The following is a 22093-nucleotide window of genomic DNA, read 5'->3' on the forward strand; positions in this document are numbered from 1 at the left end:
AAATCATGAAGTTAATTCTTTAATCTCAGTGTTTTATTTCTCTACTTCTTGTAATATGAAAGTTGGTTATTTCTAATTTATTTCAAATGAAGCAACATAAAAATGCTCTAACTAATCTTTTTAGGACTCTACATATATGAAAATGATACTAAAATATCAGTTTCTAAGAAAAATATGTTGGAGGAAAGTCACACTTCTGAATTATGTTGTAATATCTTACATTTATATTAATCTATGGCTTACAAAATGATTTTCTAGCAATAACCACATAGATTTATAACATTTACATTTTACAAATGAAAAATAATCAGGGCTCAAAAGTATAAGTAGCTTATTACAAAGCTGAAAAGAAGTAGAGCTAGGCATTAGGTATTCCTCAGTGTTTAGTTTCCATCATGGATGTTTGCAATAAATAACAAAATTTAACACATATGTGGTACTTGAGTGTTTATACATATTACTTATCCTGACATGACAACGTTGGGAGGGAAATTAATGCAGATAGTAATATTTCCACTTTATTGATGAGAAGCCAAAGTCTTGGAGAAGTAAAGTGATTAGTTTGGAGTTTCACTTCTAAGAAAGAGGGGTTAAGTTTTGTATACAAGCCTTCTGATCCTACATCCAGTGTTGTTTTCACCACATCATATTGCCAGTCAGTTCCCTCATAGTTTCTTCTTTTTTTTTCATTTTTAAAATGAGAGGGTTAGATTGGATAACTTAAAATCCTTTCTAGCTCTAAATTTTAATATGTAAATAAAATAAATCAATAATAACTAAGCATCATCTTATAACTCTCGCTCTGTATTCTAGCATTAAATAAAATACTACTATATCAATAATACTTATAATCACAGAATTTTAGAATTGAATTTCAATTTACTCCAACCCATACCTGAGAAGCAATTCCCATTGGAAGATACTTATCATGTAGTTATTCAACTTTTCCTTTAAAATCCCTAGGGGGAAAATGAACTACTTTATCAAAAATAAACCTTTTAGGCAGGCTGTTCTACTTTGGGGTTGTTCTTATTGTTGGAAAGAGCAGCTAATTGGGCCTGGATGCTGGGCCTGGAGTCAGACTCATATTTGTGAGTTCCAATCTGGCCTCAGACACTTACTAAATGTGTGATTCTGGGCAAATCACTTAAGCCTGTTTGCCTTAGTTTCCTCATCTGTAAAATTATCTGGAGAAGGAAATGGTGAACTACTTCAATTTATCTGGCAAGATAACTTCAAATGGGTTCATTCATGTATGAATGGAAAATGACTTAACAACAACAAAATCCTCAAATTGATAAAAATCTGCTTTTTTTTCTTTTGGTTATCCTTGGTTCCTCAGTTTTCTAGAGGAAAATGGATTAAATATAATATTTTCTCATATGAAGGGCTTTCAAATATCTGTATCTGTATCTATATATCTAGATAGCTATTATGTCCCATTAGGCTATGTGCTAAGCATCTCTACTAGGCCAAAAGAATATTAAGGAGTTCTATTTTATTTTACTTTTTCTAGTGACTCATCAGCTTTGTTTTACTTTTTTATACTCCAGATGAGCAATAAATCAAAGAAGGTTATACATACACATTAACAGTAAAATGGAAATAATAATTATTCACATTTATGTTGCACTTGAGAATTGCAAAGTGCCTTTTAAGTATTTTCTCATTTAATTCTCTCTACAATCCAGTAGGTAGTGAGAATATGATTTCTCATACATAGACTAGGAAATAGACTCTTAGAGGTTAATTGACTTCCTCAAGTGATGTACTTACTAAGTAATAAAGCTAGGACTGAAGTCCAAATCTTCTGGCTTCATGTTTAGTACTCTAATATATTTGCTTCCAAGGCACAGAAAGCATACAGGCATATAATTTATCAATTTAATACTTTAAAATAATGCTTCTTTCAAATAAATGATAGAAGTTTGATGTACTTTGTATCTTCAGAAAAATGCTATGCTATCATGTTTCTTCCTAAGCAAGTACTTTTTTAAAAAGCATTTTAAAAATTACTTTGAATGGAAGTCTATAGCAACGAAAGCTGAGGATACTAGAAAAAACTGTTGTTGATGGAACTTCCTCAATCATTTTCTATAACATTTAGTTGAGATCTCTGTATGTTTTTAAAACTCTTGATGACAACCGAAAGGGCTGTTGTAGATTGTAACTGTTTTTGTCCAGATATTTAGATATAGTGAATCTCTATGTGCATGATTCATGATCTTATGGTAGTTTGTAGGTTTCGTTTGCTATTTTATCATCCATAATAAGTTGCTTTTCTGTGATCTACAGCAGGCTTAGTCTTGGATCCTTTTCTATTTTCCTTCTACATTTTTTCTCAATTGGTATCCCTTTGGGTATAATCATCTATCTTCGATGCAAATGACTTCAATATCTCTGTACGAAACTCTAGTCTTTCTCCAGATTTATACTTGCACCTCTCCATTTGCCTCCAATGGAAGTGTCAGAAGCTCTCGAACCTCATATGTCCAAGCATGTTAGGATTCTTACAAGGTGCTAAATCACTGGAATGGATATAATTATCTAATTTAGCATGGTACTTAACAGTTCTCTAGTTCAGTAATGTATTCACACCTTTAAGAGAACATACTTTTAAGGAGCTCCCACAAGCCCATTCTCTGAGAGGATATAAGGAGCCAGGATTCAGTGGGGAGAATCAGAGTCTGGATTAAGTCAAGTGGAGAATTTCAGGGAAGCTCAAGGAGATTTGGAGAGCCAGGATTTCAGTGGGGAGATTCCCAAGTTCAGGAGATTCCCAAGTCTAAAGGAAAAGCCTGCTCATGGGCTTTCAGGAGATTCACAACTAGGATTGAATTCTGGGAAGCCCACAATCCCACACTCTTGGAGGCAGTGTCTGATTCATTCCCACTTCTACCTTCATGTTGGCTGGAAGCTTTGGATTCAGAAGGAGTTAGAGACTGAAGCTGGCTGGAGACATTCTGACAAGAGCTCTCGGGAACCAGAGAGAGAGAGGCCTCTAAGAAAGCTAGCAGAGCCCCAAGTGAAAGAGACAAGGCTTGAAGGAGAAAATAAAGGATCTGGAGATCAGATTTGGAAAGAGACGGTAAAGGATTTTAACTCCTGGCTGCATTTTGGTGATTATAGAACTGAACTGAAATTAAGGCTGCCTCCAGAAGATCCCCAACAAATCTGGTTCCCAAGAGAACGATTAAAAATCTAGAGAAACAGAACATTACAGTCACCCTCAGCCTCAATCCCTTTCTATCATTAACAATTATATTAAAATACCTTCTGATGAATGACTATATATTCTATTGAAGTATTATAACTTTCTTCATCACTGAGGTTTAAAACTTAAACTTTGTACTTATCTCTTCATTCTTCTTTATGCCATATCAGTGATCTTTCCATTTTTATTTCTCAACATTTCTCACATCTCCTCCTTCTCTTTACTTTCATAGCTACCATTTTAAGTAGCTCTTGTTTGGATTATTGCAATAGTTTTTTAGTTGGTCATCATACTTCAAGCCTCTCTTTTTCCAGCCATCTTCTTCCATCTGCCAAAGTTCTTTACCAGAAATGTAGGTCTGACTATGTCACTTCATGAGTAAGTAAATTCCAAAGCATCCCAATCGTGTTTGGAATAAAAAAAATGAGCTCTTCTTTTTGGCTTATAAAACTTTTGCCAACCCTCCTTCAGCCTATTTTCCCAACATTATTATATTTTGCTCTCCTTCACTCCCCATACCAGACTGTATTTCTTTATTTTCCTCCCATATCTCCATCTTTGATTTCCAAATGTTTGTAATTTCTATTTCTCAAATGCACCTCTATTTTATCATTACTTCTTAGAATTCTTTGTTTAATTCAAAACTCTGCACAAGTGCTTCCTTCTACATGAAAATTTCCCTTATCCCCTTATCTCCTAGCTTCTAGTGGCTCCATTCAGGCTTGCCCATCTATTTGTGTGTGTGTGTGTGTGTGTGTGTGTGTGTGTGTGTGTGTGTGTGTGTATACGTATAAAATAAGATAAATGCAAATCTAAACAATTCTGAGGTTCCACCTTATACTCTGAAAACTGACAAAGATGACAAAAGATTGATAGTGTTGGAAAGGTTGTGGAAAGATAGATACACTCATTACTAGTGGAATTGTGGATCAGTAAAAGCATTTCAGGAAGCAATTTAGAATTGTGCAAATCAAGTGACTAAATTTTTCATCCCCTTTGACTCAGAGATTTAATTACTTGGAATTATTCTAAAATATCCTAAAAATAAGAAAAACATTACTATATTCACCCAAATATTTATAGCAACAGTCTTTGTGTGATAGCAAAGAATTGGAAACAAATTTGGTGCTCATTAATTAAAGAATGGTTAAATAAATGATGGTATATAAGTATAATGGAATATAACTGCCATCAGAAATAACAAATGTGATAAAGGAAAACATTGGCAGATCTATATAAACCGATGTAGAAAGAAGTAAGTAGAGTCAAGAAAACAATATATACAAAGATTATAACAAAGTAAATGGGAAAATAAAAACATTCAAAAATTAATATTGCAAAATTATAAAGAACAGACATAGCTTGGAAAGAAAAGATTGACAATGACTCCCTAATCACATCCCTTTGCTAAGGCAGGACGTCTACAAATGTTGGAATTTTTGCTTGTTTTGATTAAGTGTGTGTGTGTGTGTGTGTGTGTGTGTGTGTGTGTGTGTGTGTGTGTGTGTGTATGTTCCTTTCTTTTCTTTTCTTTTTTTTTGGTTTAAAAATATTTGTTAAATGGGATGGTTCTTTAGGAATGCTGAGATAGGAAAGATACTGGGGAAAACATTTGTTTACAAGAGTCAGACTGGAGAAATATCAGCTTTAAAGTGGAATTACTTATTTTAAAATTTTTACTTTTCAAAATGCATGCAAAGATAGTTTTCAATATTTACCCTGCAAAATCTTGGGTTCCATATTTTTCTCTCTCCCCGTTCCCAAGGGGAAGGAATCTTACTTGCTAATAGTGAGTAATCTTAATTAAATATGTTCAATTCTTCTAAACAGATTTCCACATTTATTGTGCTACACAAGAAAAATGAAAAGGAAAAAAATGAGAAAGAAAAACACAACTAAGCAAACCACAACTACACCAAAGGTGAAAATGTTGTGAGTTATGTTCAGTCTCTATAGTCTTCCCTTTGAATGCAAATGACATTCTCCATCACAAGTATTATTGGATTTGTATGTTGAAATGGAGCTAAATTACCTGACAGTTGAAAAGAGCCATATCCATCAAAGCTGATCATCACATAATCTTCTTGTTGTGTACAGTGTTTTCTTGGTTCTACTTACTTCACTCAGTATCAGTTATGAAAGTTTCTCCAGGCCTCTCTGAAATCATTGTTTCTTATAGAGCAATTATGTTCCATTACATTCTTATACCATAATTTATTCAGACATTCCCTAATAGATGGGCATCCATTCAGTGTCCAGTTCCTTGCTAATACAACAAGGGCTATTACAAACATTTTGCACATATGGGTCTTTTCCCCTTTTTTATGATCTCTTTGGGATACAGATCCAGCAAAAAACAAAACAAAACAAAACAAAACAAAACAAAACAAAACAAAAAAACCAAACTTCTGGATCAAAGAGAGTGCAGTTTGGGGGCAGCTAGGTGGTGTAGTGGATAGAGCACCAGCCATGAATTCAGGAGGACCTGAGTTCAAATATGGTCTCGGACACTTAATGCTTCCTAGCTGTGTGACCCTGGTCAAGTCACTTAACCCCAGCCTATTAAAAAAAAAAAAAAAGAGAGAGAGAGAGAATGCAGTTTTATAACCCTTTGGTTAAGGAAAATTAATCAATTTTAGAGTAATTTCTTTTTAAAAATGAGGCAAGAGTTTAAATACATGTTATAAAACAAATGAAAACTATGGAGGAGAGATTTGAAAAAGGGATCAATGGAAGAAGTATATAAATTCTCTAAAATTCTGACTACTCCAATTAGGAATTAATGACTCCAGGAGACAATAAGGATGATTGAAACAAAGTCAGCAGATTGAGAAGATAGAGTAAAATTAAGATATCTGTTATGAAAAGAAAATATGACCTGGAAAACAAAGCAAGAAGAGAGAATCTAAGAATCCACAGATTACCACAATCTGAAAAGAAATCCTAAATGTCATTTTTCTTTTTTAAGTAGCTTTTTATTTTCAAAATACATGCATGGTACTGTTAAGTTCTTACTAAGTGCTAATGAGATAATGAGATATTAGGTTCTTACTAAGTGCTAAGTCAGTACTTAACAATTTTATAGTTCAGGCCTTTACTGGGAGTTTTACTTGTGAACTCCTGGGGAGGAGCTTGCATGCTTAGGAGGAGCAAGTTTATTGGTTGAAATACTTTTTCCCAGAAGCTTGCGTTATCCCACGCCCATTCTCTGGGAGGATAAAAGAGGGCGGCACTGGAGAGAGAGTCTTGTCTGGACCAGACTTGAGGCAGCTCTCTGGAGGAAAGGAGAGTCTCTGCTCTAGGTCAGAGTTGAGGCGGCTCTCTGGAGGGAGAAGTCTCTCCTCTAGACCAGAGAGCAATCGGCAGTCTCTGGAGACAACAGAACATTATGGTACTACTACTGGATTATATCTCAAAGAAATACTAAAGAAGGGAAAGGGACCTGTATGTGCCAAAATGTTTGTGGCAGCCCTTTTTGTAGTGGCTAGAAACTGGAAGATGAATGGATGTCCATCAATTGGAGAATGGTTGGGTAAACTATGGTATATGAATGTTATGGAATATTATTTTTCTGTAAGAAATGACCAGCAGGATGAATACAGAGAGGCTTGGAGAGACTTACATGAACTGATGCTGAGTGAAATGAGCAGAACCAGGAGTTCATTATACACTTCAACAACAATACTGTATGAAGATGTTTTCTGATGGAAGTGCATATGTTCAACAAAGAGAAGATCTAACTCAGATCCAAATGATTAATGATGGATAGAATCAGCTACACCCAGAGAAAGAACACTGGGAAATGAGTGTAAACTGTTTGTATTTTTTGTTTGTCTTCTGAATCCAATTCTTCCTGTGCAACAACAACAACTAATTCGGTTCTGCAGGAATTTAGGGTTAGAGTCGGGAGGCACGAATTTAGGGTTAGGGTTAGGGTTAGAGTCAGGAGTCGGGAGGCGCATTTAGGGTTGGGGTTATCTAGGATATACTATAACATATTTAACATGTATTAGAATGCCTGACATCTAGGGGAGGGGGTGGAGGGAAGGAGGGGAAAATTCAGAACAGAAGGGAGTGCAAGGGATAATGCTGTAAAAAATTATCCATGCATATGTACTGTCAAAAAATGTTATAATCATAAAATTAATTTCAAAAACCCAACATATATACAATCATGGTTTTTAACATTCACCCTTGCAAATACTTGTGTTACCAATTTTTCTCCCTCCCTGTCCTCTACTCCCTAAACAACAAGTAATCCAATATATATTAAACATGTACAGTTCTTCTCTACATGTTCCTGCACTTATTGTGCAGCACAAGAAAATTCAGATCAAAAATAAAAAAATGGGAAAGAAAGCATGTAAACAATAAAAAAAATTGAAAATACTATTTTCTGATCCATATTCAGTCCCCATAATTCCCTTTCTCCAAGCACATGGCTCTCTCCATCACAAGTCTATTAGAATTGACTTGAAAACCCTTGTTGTTGAAAAGACCCATGTCTATCAGACTTGATCATCACATAATTTTCTTAGTGTTATATACAAAGTTCTCTTGGTTCTACTCACTTCACTTAGTTTCAGTTTATGTAAATCTCTCCAGGCCTTTCTGAAATCATGCGGCTGATCATTTCTTATAGAATCATAATATTCATAACATTCATTTGTCATAATATTTTTCAGGCATTCCCTAACTGATGGCCGTCCTGGATATCATTTCAATAAATCATTAAGGAAAATTGTCCAGAACAATTAGTTTAAGAGAGGCATAAAAATAAGAATCCACCAATCATTTGCTTAAAAAAAAGTCTCAAAATATAAACTCACAGTAACAGCACTGACAAAATACAGATTTGAGAGTAAAGAAAAATAATACTAACAGCAAATGAGAAGCAAATCAAATAATGAGGAACAACAATTAGGATTGTACTATCGACTTAAAACAGTGAATGATATGGAATGAGATTCTTTTTAAATAGTATTTTTCCCACTTTCACATTAAGAAAAAATTTAGCATTCATTTTTCTAAATTTTCTTACCTCCTCTTCCTTCTTCCAAAGCTGTTAGGCAGTATGATATAGTTTATACATATGCTATCATGTAAAACATATTTTCATAGTAATCATTATTGTGAAAGAAAAAATAGATGAAAAGGAAAAAAACACAAAGAATAAGTTAAAAAACTTGCTTTGATTTGAATTCAGAGTCTATCAATTCTTTATCTGGCTATGCATAGCATTTTCCTTTTTATAAGTCCTTTGACCTTTTCTTGGATCATTGTGCTGCTGAGAAAAACTGAGTTAATCATGGTTTTTCATCAGATAGTTTTTCTAAGGAATGAGATATTCTAAAATCTAAAACAAAAAAGGTTTACAATTAAGAATAATTTACCCAGAAAATATATTATAATCTGAAATAAAAACTGGATAATGAATAAAAATCTATAGCCAGCCATGAAGTCAAGTGAAGCAATGCTAACAATAAGGCTAGCAAAGGAGATGGAATTCCAGATGAGTTATTTATAACTAATCTAAAAGATGATGATGCTCAAGTTTCTGTATTCGATATGGCAGCAAATTTGGAAAACGCAACAGTGAACACTGGATTGGAAAAGATCAGTTTACATCCCAATCCTAAAGAAAGTCAATGGCAAGGAATGTTCAAATTACTGAACAATTCCACTTATTTCACACCCCAGCAAGAACATGCTGAGGATTCTGCCTCCTAGGCTTCTGCAATATGCAAACCGAGAATTACCACAAAAGCAAGTTTTGAAGGGGCAGAAGATTGACTTTATCTTCATTGATTACCACATTAAAGCCTTTGACTATGTGGATTACAACAAAATGTGGCAAGTCCTTCAAAGAGATGGTACTATCAAATGATCTTACTAGTCTTCTGAGGAACCTGTATGTAAGACTAGAAGCAACAGTTAGAACAATTGATTGGTTTAAGATTGGAAAAGGAGGCTGAATATTATCACCATATTCATTTAACTTAAATGCATAGTGCATCCTGAAAATGCAGGCTGGATAAATCAAAAGCTGGAATTAAAGTTGTTGGAAGAAATAACAACTTCAGATGATACAATCTGTTGGCAGAAAGTGAAGAGAAATCATGAAGCTTCTTGATTTAGGTAAACGAGAAGAATATGAAATCTGGCTTGAAGCTTAACATAAAAACATTAAGATCTTGGCAAGAAATCCCATTGCCTACTGACAAATAGAGGAAATGGAAGTCATGGAAGCAATTTTGGATTTTATATTTTTGAGTTCAAACATCACTGCAGATAGCCACTGCAGCCATGAAATTAAAAGATTCTTTTCCTTGGAAGGAAAGCTATGGCAAATCTTGACAGCAGAATAAAAAGCAGAGGCATTGTTTTACTGACAGAATTTTGTATAATTAGGGCTATGATTCTTTCAGCAGCAACATATGGCAGTAAGAGTTGGATCCGATTCTTATTTATTCTTTATAATAGCCAGAAAAAGAGTCCTTATTTCTTCTTGTTTCAAAGTTCTAGCTTTCTTTTGCATCACATTTATTTTCTGCTTAGGATTATCTCTGTCCCTCAAATTATAATTATTTGATATCCCAATGAATTGTGAAACATTTCTCTCAACTCAGGCTATATTCCCTATATAAATCTATATATATCTCCATTCCCCTCTCACAATAATAATTTGTAAGATGTATGGTAAAATCTGGATTTTGTAGACATTATTTTCCTGATGGTCAAAATAAATTTTCCTATACAAAATAAAATGAGATCAGCTTTACCTGACTTGTTCTTTATAAAACTATAGTAGTACTTTGTTTTCCCAGAAAATCAAATTAAATATTCCTCCTAAAGTCAAATATCAATTACGATGAATTATTTTCATCAATTTTTGTCCAGTTTGATTTTCTAGCCACTATCTGTGTTCCTGCACACATCTTTTACAGTGTCAATATTCCTTAGACACATTTGAGGTCAGCAAAAAATGTACACCATCATAATATTTGTGCCAGTAAATCCGATTTTACCTACCATCAGTCCCTTATTATACAATTCTATTATAATAAGATCTTCTAGTAGTCTAGTAACAAAACTCCCTGATCTAAGACCTGAAATTGACCCATGTTGTATAAAAGTTTATGCATGAGAGGATTATGTCCTGGTTGTGCTATCATTTTGGTCATAAATTAATATTTTCAGTTTTTCTTTCTAAACCTTACAATTTTTTCTTGTGAATTTATTTATTTTGATATACATTGCTTTATGAATCATGTTGAGAAAGAAAAATCGGAGCAAAAGGGAAAAACCATGAGAAAAAAGAATCAGAAAAAAAGTAAACATAGCATGTGTTGATTTACTTTCAGTTTCCTTAGTTCTTTTTCTGAGTGTAGATGGCATTTTCTGTTCAAAGTCTATTGGGATTGCCTTAGATAAACTTTTAAAAGAATCAGCTGACACTGTCACATGGTTTGACTAGGCAAACTTTTTTTTTTTTAAAGAATTAGAAAATCCAGTTCGAGTACTAATAGTAGAGATCTTAGAACCAACTCATAACTACTATGTGGAAAAATATAAGAATATATGCTCCATTGTCAGTTGTGTTGTCTATGTCTATGAAAGCAAATGTGTTAAAATTACTTAAAATTGAGGCCTCCGTAAGCACAACTGAATACCATGATTTTAGTAAAAAAAATTAGGGCTGGTATTATTTGAAATTTATTTGCTTTTTACTTGTCTTTTTTATCTGCTTCATAATTTTTATGTTCATATGGCTCTTTGTGTTTACAAATTTTTTAGGATACTTCAACTCATTGAATTCTATTTTCCTTGCTCTATTTTGTAGATGATATGATATTTAAAGAGGAAATAATTTCCCCAATATCAAACAGTTTTGCTTGTTCTTTAACTCTCTCATCCTCCTTCCTAATCTCATTTTTCTCACACTACATAGGTTCAAATATTCAGCTGTCCCTCTACTAGAAGAATGCCCTCCAGATGACTACAATGAAGATATTATATGTGAAATTACATACCTGAAAACCTTAACAATCACCGAGTCTCACTTGTACTTTTTATAAAGGAGAAAGCTGAGGCTCATTCATTCAAAGGAAAGAAATGCTTTAGAGTAACTTTTAATCACCACTCACACTGACTAGGAACGTCCCAGGACCTGGCCATTATATTTCCTCAGGCTCCTGGATAAGTGTTGGGAAATGCTATTTTGCACTCTCTCTCTCTCTGTTTTTCTCTGAGATTTAGAGCTCATCTTTTTCCTGGAAAATCCATGGATTTTACAGTGACCAGTGGGTTGCCTTTTTACGATAATTCATAGCTGTCCAGTCAAAGGATATGGTTAAGTACTGACTTTAAAAGGACTTGGGGATTGGTTTTGTTTTTGATAAAATAAAGTAATCCAACCCTTTTTCTCCTTCTAAAAAATAACTCCCTTTTTTTGAATTTGCCTTTATGGTTCCAGGGTAGAATAGATATGTATGTACTAAGAACAGTGTCTTCCAGATCTCAGGTTAGTGAGTAGCCTTTTTTACATGTTTGAATGACTCCCAAACTGCATGAATAAATGCAGTTTTTTTTTTATTTGCAGGCTCTCTGGAGCTTGAGTTCATATCCTGTGGTAAGTCAGAAAACCACATATAGTATTACACAGGAAAAGGTTTCTCAGTGAATCTTTTACAAAGCCAAGATCTTCCATCCTTCATAAGTGTGAGACTTAGATCGTAAAGGATCCTGCATTCTCACTGGGGCTACTTCTCCCTTCTTTGTCACTGCTGTTCTTACCACATTTGTAGGAGCCCCGCTCTAGTTCCTGAGTCTCTGTTTGTGCTCAGAAGCTCCACAATTCCATGAGCTTCCAATCTCTACTTTTGCAGCTGGCCTCTATCTTGGGATGAAAACATCCTCCGGTGGACCAAAGGAACTTTTATATAAAAGAGTTTGGAGAATGCTTTAAAAGTGGTTTAGATGAGTGACTTCATGCAAGAGAGATATAGGAAGAATCAGCAGGATCGGAACAGACTATAATATAGACCTTGATAGAATGTAAACTCCTAAAAATTATTAACAAGCTGATTTTAGAAAGGCCTGGAAAGATTTACTGGAACTGATGCTGAACAACACAAGCAGAATCAGGAGTACATTGTACACAGTAACAGCAAGGTTGTGTGATGATCAACTATGAAAGACTTGGTTCTTCTCAGTGATTCAATGATTCAAAGCAATCCCAATAAACTTGGATAGAAAACACCATCTGCATCCAGAAAAAGAACTATGGAGATTGATAGTAAATCAACACTTGCTATGTTTTTAAAAAAAAGAGAGAGAAAGAGAGAGAGAGGGAGGGAGAGAGGGAGAGAGAGAGAGAGAGAGGAAAGGGAGAGAGGGGGAGAGGGAGAGAGAGAGAGAGAGAGAGAGAGAGAGAGAGAGAGAGAGAGAGAGAGAGAGAGAGAGAGAGAGAGAGAGAGAGAGAGAGAGAATAGAGATTGATTTAGAGCTCATTCAATAGTGATTATAAATATCTTCAGATATGCAATTTGGTTTAATGAACAGAGCTAGCTCAGGGCTCCTTTGGAGCTAAGGCAGACATTAAAGTTGCATTCTAATGAGATTACCATCTGAACACCTATCTTTCTATGTACAAATAGACTTTTGGTGGGTGATGTTATAACTTTCTCTGCATTGTCTTGATCACATTTTTCTTTGTATCTATGTGCATTCACACTTAGCTCCATTCTTTGGTCTCCTCTTCAGGCCCAGGAAGAAGAGATTCTTCTACTTAAATATCATCCAAGTCTGTCACCAAGAAAGCGAGAACTGATTCACAACTAAGAAATAGTCATTGTCAGCAAACCTAGCACCCTCCCCCTCTTCCTCATCCCCTGTAGTGGAAAGTTGGTCAGTCTTCAGGAGATTCAGATCAACTATTCCATGGCCTGGCTTTGTTTGGCCTTGGTCGCTGCTGCTGCTGCTAGAAAGGTTGTTTTTCTAATGTTGTAATTTATGTGTCCTCATCAATATGTTCACCTCCCTCCCTATTCCATCATGATTATCAGTTGATATTTAGTGGACTTCATTAATATTTAGAAAGGTGGCTTGTAACGTGCTCTCCCGGCAGTTACAATTACTAGTCTGTCCTAGACCCAACAGAGTACCTTTGACCACTGTCCTTTGCAGTGTGAACTCTACCCGGCTCGCCTCCTCTGAGGCCTTCAAAGGTCTCTGGCCACAATCTCTTGAATCTATAGCTTAATAACCGGTAGTGCACTCAAGAACAGCCACGTGTAATCTTAAAAGCCTTTATTATACCTACTCACATAATGCCCTGACTGATGTCCTGACTTGGTTCCCGAGTGAACACCTGGTCAGAAGACCCACGTGTTCACTACCAAACTCCTTACTTCTTTTGGCTATCCATCTTGGCTTGGCCACCCAGGCTAGGAAGCCAGGGTGAAGAGCGCCAGGTTAAAGAGAGCGACTGCTGCCTGCAGTGGGCTTATAAAGGGCCTGTGAGGTCACACACACAGCCAATCAGCGAGAGAGTCACCCATTACGAAGCTATCTCAAAATGGACAGGATCCCACCTACAAGGCAGTCCTAATATCCACAGAAATAACTTCTGGGCCTCAATCTCCCGATGCACCATGTCTGCCCATTTAAAGGGCCCTTACAGTGGCTCTATTCCAAGAGGGCATAGTGAGATATTTTTTGTGTAGTACTTTCCTGTTACTTTATTCATATTCCTGGGGACTGTGACCTGAAACAGAGAGAGTATATTTGGTAAAGAGATAACATCCCTGGAAGTTCTTTTTTTGAATCCTCAAGATACAAAGGTTTTTTTTTGTTTTGTTTTGTTTTTTCATTAAGTATTTTTTAAAGTTAATTTGATTTTATCTTGGGCTGTTTGTAGAACTTTAAATCTGTGACCAGTCTATTCTTCCAAGATGTAGAAAGACAGAATCAGGTGACTAGAATTCTATACCAGAAACTTGCTGTCCTTTATCAACTCCCAGATAACAAAGCTGTACACTGCAAATACAAATCCCCCAAATCCTTAAGAATTCAGGAAGTCAACTGGGGTCTGTACCACTGCAGACCAAACTGTTATCCACAACAGCCTAGACACTGAATCAGAAAAAAAACTGTAAGAATGTAAGATATGTCACCTTACTGAATAATTATAATCTCCAAACCACATGGGATGAAAATGTCATCCAAATATAGAGACATAAGGGAAGAAAGTACAGCCTGGGAAGAAATCACAGTGTATGTCATAATTGCTAGCCTGTCTCTAACTAAAATTATCCCAAAGATGCCTTTGGAGATGCATCAGAAAATGAGCTTTTAATTTTCATTAATTTCATTAATTCAATTTTTATTCATTCATTAGTGAGCATTTCAGTGCTCATTAAATTAATTTAAAAAGTTTAAATCCATTTCATCTACCTGGACAGTAAGCAATAGAACATTAAGTATAATAAACAATAGCAGGCTAGTGACTGGACCTGAATTGTTTCTTTTCAAAATCTACCAAGAGAGTAGGGGAAAAAACCAAATGACCAAATGAGACAACTGTATAGAGTGATCCAAAAGTCTTGGTAAAGGTTTAAGCTTTAATGGAAGATTAAAATTGCACTAAGACTTTTGGGATACAATGTACAGTGCTGATTTCAGTGTTTTTAAAGACCTTTCCATAAGGTGCCTCTTCTCAGCCTCAAAACACCCCAAAAGATAAATACTAAAGGTGTAATTATCCCTATTTTAAATAGACCACCTCTCAGGGAGGTGAGTGAACTGCCCAGACTCACAGTTGATAAGTGTCAGAAACTGATTTGAATTCAGCTCTCTGGTGACACTTAGTCTAGTGTTCTCCCTGAAATACTACTTGTTAATAATTTAGCCTGATAAAACTAGGCAGAAAGCTCTGTTTTGAGGTAAATAGGAGGAAGACATTCAGTCCTTCAAAAGGCAAAAGTTCTACATTTAAAAATCTTCATTCTTTCAAATATGACCTTTCTAAGAGATGTTAAGTAATGGGATTAAGTGCTGCAGGCCCTGCCCATTGTGGTCACCAATTTCTATCTCTCCCCTTCTAAATTGCCTTGTGTATATTTTCTAATAGGTTTTGGTATATATGTCATCCCTGCTCTTCCTCCAATGGAATATAAGCTTTTTAAGATGAAGGATTCCTTAAATTATGGTACGGGAAGCAGTATGATTTGTTCTATAAGAAATGACGAGCAGGCTGATTTCAGAAAAAGCCTGGAAAAACTGAGATGAATTGATATTGAGTGAAGTAAGCCCAACCAATAGAACATTACAATAGCAGCAAGATCATGTGATGATCAACTACCAGAGATTTAGCTCTTTTCATCAATACAGTGATGACAGTTCCAAGAGACCAGGGAGAACTATGGAGATTGAATGTGGATCAAAGCATATTATTTTCACATTTTGATGAGCTTTTTTCTCATAGGTTTTCCCTTTTGTTCTGAGTTTTCTTTCCTATCATGACTAATATGGAAATATATTTAAAGTAATTGCACATATATAGCATATCAGATTGCATCTTACTTTTGTAGGAGGGGAGAAGAAGAAAGGGAGAAAAAAATTTGGAGCTCATAATCTTACAAAAATGAATGCTGAAAACTATTTTACATGTAATTGGAAAAATAAAATACTGCTGAGAAAAAAGGTGAGGGATTCTCTCTCTCTCTCTCTCTCTCTCTCTCTCTCTCTCTCTCTCTCTCTCTCTCTCTTTGTCTATGTATCACTTCAAATCCTTTGCACCTAATACTCTACCTTGCACATACTGGAGAACAAATAAATGTCTGTTCAGTAAAATCAAATTGGCATGTATGTTATAAAACTCCATGTTCACACATGGATTGACTGGTAAACAATTTTATAGATAAATTACAAAATCTTAGAGACGATTTTGGGGAAAAATCCTCAGTGGTGGGAGTCAAGTGACTTCATGACAGAGAATCAGAACATGTGCTCTGTATACACTAAAAGTGGCCGATACAGGCTGGAGTACAGGAACAAACAAGGTTTGCAATAGAGGCCAAGGATGTCTAGCTCACTTTCTGTTCACATGAAGCTCTTCATTTGCACTCCTTGTCAGAGAGTAATGATTATTAAATTGTCTCTTCACACAGCATTAGAAAGATCCCTTGGGGTTGAGTACTGTTGGTGAATGATGACTTGAATTACTTTTATATTCCATTATTCTTAACAATAAGGGGGAAGGGAAAGAGCACGAGAACAAAGACATAGAAATATTTTAGTATTCTTGTCAACTTGCTAATGGCTGGTATTTCTGTCCTGTGGGCATTTATCTACATATCCATGTGTTCATCCACCCTTATGGTACAGGAACACTTACCTACCTGCTAAATGCAATTATACCATTTTGTGTACTCAAGTGAGAAAAGTGTCACCAGCATAATCCCAAAAGATAGGATGATAATATATAGCTCTGTCAGAATGAGATGTGTAAATTAGATCACTTAAACTTCATGTCCTTAAGCAATTTAGTGACAGAGTCTTCATACGAAATTGAGTAAAAATTAGCTTTAAACATTGGCAGCAAATTTTCCATCAATGAAAACTGAAGCTACAAACTGTAATATATGTTGGGTGTTGTTAGGTTCTTACTAAGCTAATGAGATAAAGTGCTAAGTCGGTACTTAACACTTCTCTAGTTTGGGCCTTTACTGGGAGTTTTACTTCTGTGAACTCCTGGGGAGGAGCTTACATGCTTAGGAGGAGCAAGTTCATTGAAGTAATTTTTCCCAGAAACCTTTTCATTATCCCACACCCATTCTCTGGGAGGATAAAAGAGGGCGGCACTGGAGAGATAGAGAAGAGTCTCTGCTCTAGGTCAGAGTTGGAGTGGCTCTCTGGAGGAGAGAGAGTCTTGTCTGGGCCAGACCTGAGGCGGCTCTCCAGAGGAAGAAGAAGTCACTACTTTGAACCAGAGTTGGCAGCAAATGTCTGAAGACAAGGGCTCTCTATAGGAAGAAGAATCTGTCTGAGAGATTTGAGTTGACACAGCAGATCTCCTCCCAGAGAGCTATCAGCAGTTTCTGGAGACAACAGCACATTACAGGGTGTCATGGTGAAGATAAAAGGATCAACTCCTGTGAAAATCTTTTGGGAGTACTAAAACTATCAGCTTATGTTTTGTTTTGTTTTTGTTTTTTTTCCTCTGATATCCATATTATCAAGGAACTTTTGCCTCTACTAGTTATGAGAGGATTTTGGAGTGCCATGTTTTGTTTAGTTGTGTTTTTTTTTTTCCTTTGACTTTGCACAGGATTGTTGTTTTCTAACTCTGGTGACCCCAGTGAGGGAAAAAACCTCACAGATGTTAATTAGAAAAAGATAGCTAAATAGGTAGAAGAGACATCCTACTCAATGTGTCCATATATTTCTATTTCAAAAAGATTCCAACTAATAGTTACTTTGTGAGAATATGCAGAATGCAAATAGAAGGTTTTCTTTTTAGATTGCTGATATAACTGAAGGAAATCTAAAGTGGGAGACAGATTTATATGGTAATAATCTGGGCTGATAAAACTTAACCCTGGAGTAAAAAGTAACAAAGTCACCTAATCCTCTATGTTGCACACACTGCAGAACAAATAAATGTCTGTTCAATATAATCAAATTGGCATGTATGTTACAAAAGTCCATGTTTACACATGGATTGACAAACTGGGACAAGGTCTTCTTCTTTTTTTTTTTTTTTTTGCTGGGGGAGGACGAATATTTCCAACTGTGGTAGAAGAGATCAAAGAGGCTGAGTTAGGTAATGGACTTTTCCAAGGGACAGAGAGGCCCAGGACATATACACTTCCTTAAGGTAAGCAAAGACCCATTTGGGAAAACATTAGTAGTAACTTCTAAGGTACTAGGGACATAGTCTCAGCCATATTATGTATTGTTAAGTATCTTTTTAAATGTAGGATTAAAATTTTCAATTGTCACATATACAAACATTTTTAGCATTCATTTTTTTTTTAAATCTGAGCTTCAGATTCTCTCCTTTCTCTCTGCCTAAAGCCTCCCCTGCATTGAGAATGGAAGCATTTTAATATAAGGTATACCTATATAGTTATGTAAAACATTTCCATAATATTCATGTTGTAACAGAAAACACAGCTCCCCGCGCCCAGAAAAAGCTCAAGAAAAATGAAGGAAGTTTTAAAAAATAGTATACTTCAGTCTGCATTCAGACTGTCAGTTCTTTCTTTGAATGGACAGCATGTTTCATCCTTGTCTTGGATCACTGTATTGCTAAGAAGAGTTATTTTACTATTTATTGTAAGACCCCATAATCATCAACTCTCTCTCCTTTCTGTCTCAAACTCTAAACTATCTTCCACACAGCTCCCAAAGTGATACCCTTGAATAAGAGGTTAGATTGTCAGCCTCATGCTCAGGAAGCTTCAAGTGTTTCCCTTTTGCCTCTGGGACACACTATATTGGGTGCTGTGTCATTTGAACCCCAGCACAATGTATCTCTGACCTACTTTTCCATATTGATTTCATCTTGTTTCACTGTCTCCACTTCTTGTAACTGTTCCATTTACACTCTATCTCCTGCCTCTTCACAAGTTAATTGCTATCCCAGGAGTGCTTTGCATTCTCACCTCTTTTCTTGGAATCAGTGATTTCCTCCAAGGCTCATTACACGTATCTGCTTCTTGAAGTGGTCCTTCCTGATCTCTCTTGTTCTCCTAGAGGTGGCTGGATAGCATACTGAAGTGACCTGGAGGCAAGAAGAGTGAAGATCAGAATAATTACTGGCTATGTGATCTTGGACAACTCATTCCACCTCAGTTTACCTCAGTGTTCAACTGTAAAATGGGAATAAATAATATTACCTATCTCAAAAAATTGTTGGGAAGAGCAAATGAGATGAAATTTTTAAAAAGCACTTTGCACAGTAAATGGTACATAATAGGAACCATACCATCCTTCTCTTTTCTTGCCCTCCAATATGGTAAAGCAAAAATTGGCAGTTCCTTTGAGGTGAAAGATGGAACCTCCACATATTCCCAAGGCATGTGGTAGAATATCACCAGAGACTCAAAGTACCCAAGGATGATAACTGACAGGATCATGCTAGAGGGGAAGCCCCCCATGGATTTTAGCCCCTTGTACAAAAACTTAGCTCATTTTTCCTTCTTTAGAACTTTGAATTGTTCAGAATATTTTGAAAACAAATCTCCTTTGTCAACTTAAGTGGACTTGAAAATTCCTCCCCAAAGAATAATAGAGCAATAATATCTAGTCACTGACAGATTGATTTTGATAGAAAGCATGGGCTAACATTTTGGGCCTTCTTCAAAACCCACCCTCATTTAATAGTAGGACATGTTCCAGAAGTAATTGTGTTGCCATTTCCATTTGGATGTTGTGCTTTGATTTTACACTTGCATCTCTTAAAACACCTGAACCTTGACATTAATGACTGCATCCATTGTGCATTAATGTTAATGTCCACATTAATGAATCTAATTCCCAAATAGGAACCTAAGGGAGGTGCCTGTGATCTCCTTACAGACCTTAGGTGACTACCATATATTCCTTATCTTCCTTTTCTGTCCTGTGTTACTCCCAATAGAGGTAATACTAAGGCACTCACTGTGAGAAATTACCTACTTGAGGGTATAATTTCTCTTTTTTTCCCCAGTTAATCTGGTTGAAATCCATTATCAACATAAAAGAAAAGAAAAGAAGTTTTGGGTTCTGAGTGAACTTGGAATTCTGAAATCTTGATGCCAAATTAATTGTAACATCTTGGGAAAAATTGACATGGTTTCCTTCCCCCCCCTCACCTTGCCCTAAGGATGTAATTTAGGATTCATGATGAAGACATTTTTCTAATAGCTTTAATTCTGCACCCAGCCTGATCACTAACACAATACTAGAGAAACAAGAGGGACTAAGAAGCCTTAATTACTTTTGAAATTGTGCAATCAGGGCATCAGTGCAATACGAATATTAGACATGTGCATATTGGGAAGGAAAAGCTCATTGCTGTTACAATGAAATGATAATATTCTCCCCAATATGAATACTGAGTTGACTTCACATATTCATATTTCAAAGGTATTCAGAGATAATGGGCCACCAGCATCTCTTTTCTATGACAGATGATCATATCAGAGCTTTGAAGGGCTTTTGATGCTTTGACAGATGATGATATCAGAGCTTTTGAAGCTTCTTAAACTGTGGGTTGTAAATCCTAATGGGGTAAGGTAATTAAATATAAACTCATGAAAATTTAACATTTCACTAATATTTAGGTAAAAATAAATCCAGCACATTTGTATGTATAATTTCTTTTACATAAATGATAAATTATAAATATCGAAAACATATACATTTATATGATTATATAAATAGATATTTATTTATATTATATATATGTTATATAAATATGTTTTTAAATAAATTTCTTAATGATTTACTATCAGCAAATATTTCATTTGGATCTCTATTTTAGATAATATATAAAATGGGTCATGTAAAAATCTCTCAGAAAAAGGGCTGTGAGAGGGAAAAGTTCAAGCAGCTTTGATTTAGTCTACCATTCTATTTTATAGATGGAAGTTGCAATCTTGAGAAATTGTGTGGTTTTCCCAAGGGCTTACATGCGGTTAGAGGGATGATTGGCATTTGAACAAAAGATCCTTAAATTCCCTTTCCAGGCTCCAGGTCCATTTCCATTAAATGGGAAAATTAAATATTATTTTTTGCTTGCATATTCAGTTCCCAGTTGTCATTCCCTCTCCCTGTCAACCCACATTAGAAAAGGTGAACATTTATTATAGATATATATGTGAAACCATACAATAGATACTTCCATATATCAATTTTCCCTCTGCAGGTAGTTAGCATTTTCCTTCAGAAGTCCTTCAGAGTTAATATGAAATTTCCTGTAACTCAGAAGAGCTTAGTCATTCATGTTTACTCTTCCACTAATTTTGCTGTACCCCAATATTCTCCTGGCTCTGCTCTTCCCTCAGCATTAGTTCCTGTATGTTTTCCATATTTTAAAAAAAATTAACTTGTTCATTATTTTAAAAAACGCAATGGTATTCCTTTGGATTCATATTCTACAAATTAATCACCCCTAGCCCAGTGGATGGGCATCCCCTCAATTTCCAGTTCTTTGCCACCACAAAATGAGCTGCTGTAATTATTTTTGTGTAGGTCGTACTTTTTCTTTCTTTAAAAAAAAAAAAAAAATCACTCTGGGGTTTGGACACTCCCATCAAGGGCAGCCTGAAAGCTCCTGAAGTCCCCCTCCCCCTGCTTTTGTTGCCAAGGCCTGCTCGGGGCTTGTAGGGGACGTGGTCAACGATTGGCTGTCTTCCTCAAGGAAGGCGGGGTTTCTGTTGTAGGAGTCTGGATTGTTCTACCCCTTCTCCACAATGAAGAAGACTTTACCTGAGGGCTGTCTAAATTGTCCTGGAGGGGTAATGTAGTTTCACTTTTTTCTTTTTTCCGCTTTTCCCCTTCCCAATTCATTTTGTGAGAGAATTTTTAAATTGCTTGGAGAGAAGTTTGCTGCCGGTCCGGGAGCGTGTCTCCTGCGGTTTTCCCGCCATTTTCTCCTCAGGTGCTGGCTATGTGGAATGAACCATTAAATGCTGAGGGCTTTCTAAATTGTACTGGGAGGGCAATGTTGTTTCACTCTTTATTTTGTTTTTTCGGGTTTTCCCCTTCCCATTTCATTTTGAGAGAGAATTTTTAAATAGCTTGGAGAGAAGTTTGCTGCCGGTCCGGGAGCGTGTCTCCTGCCGTTTTCCTGTCATTTTTACCTCAGGTGCTGGCTATGTGGAATGA

Source organism: Sminthopsis crassicaudata, chromosome 2 (assembly GCF_048593235.1).
Source record: "Sminthopsis crassicaudata isolate SCR6 chromosome 2, ASM4859323v1, whole genome shotgun sequence".
Classification (NCBI taxonomy): Eukaryota; Metazoa; Chordata; class Mammalia; order Dasyuromorphia; family Dasyuridae; genus Sminthopsis; species Sminthopsis crassicaudata.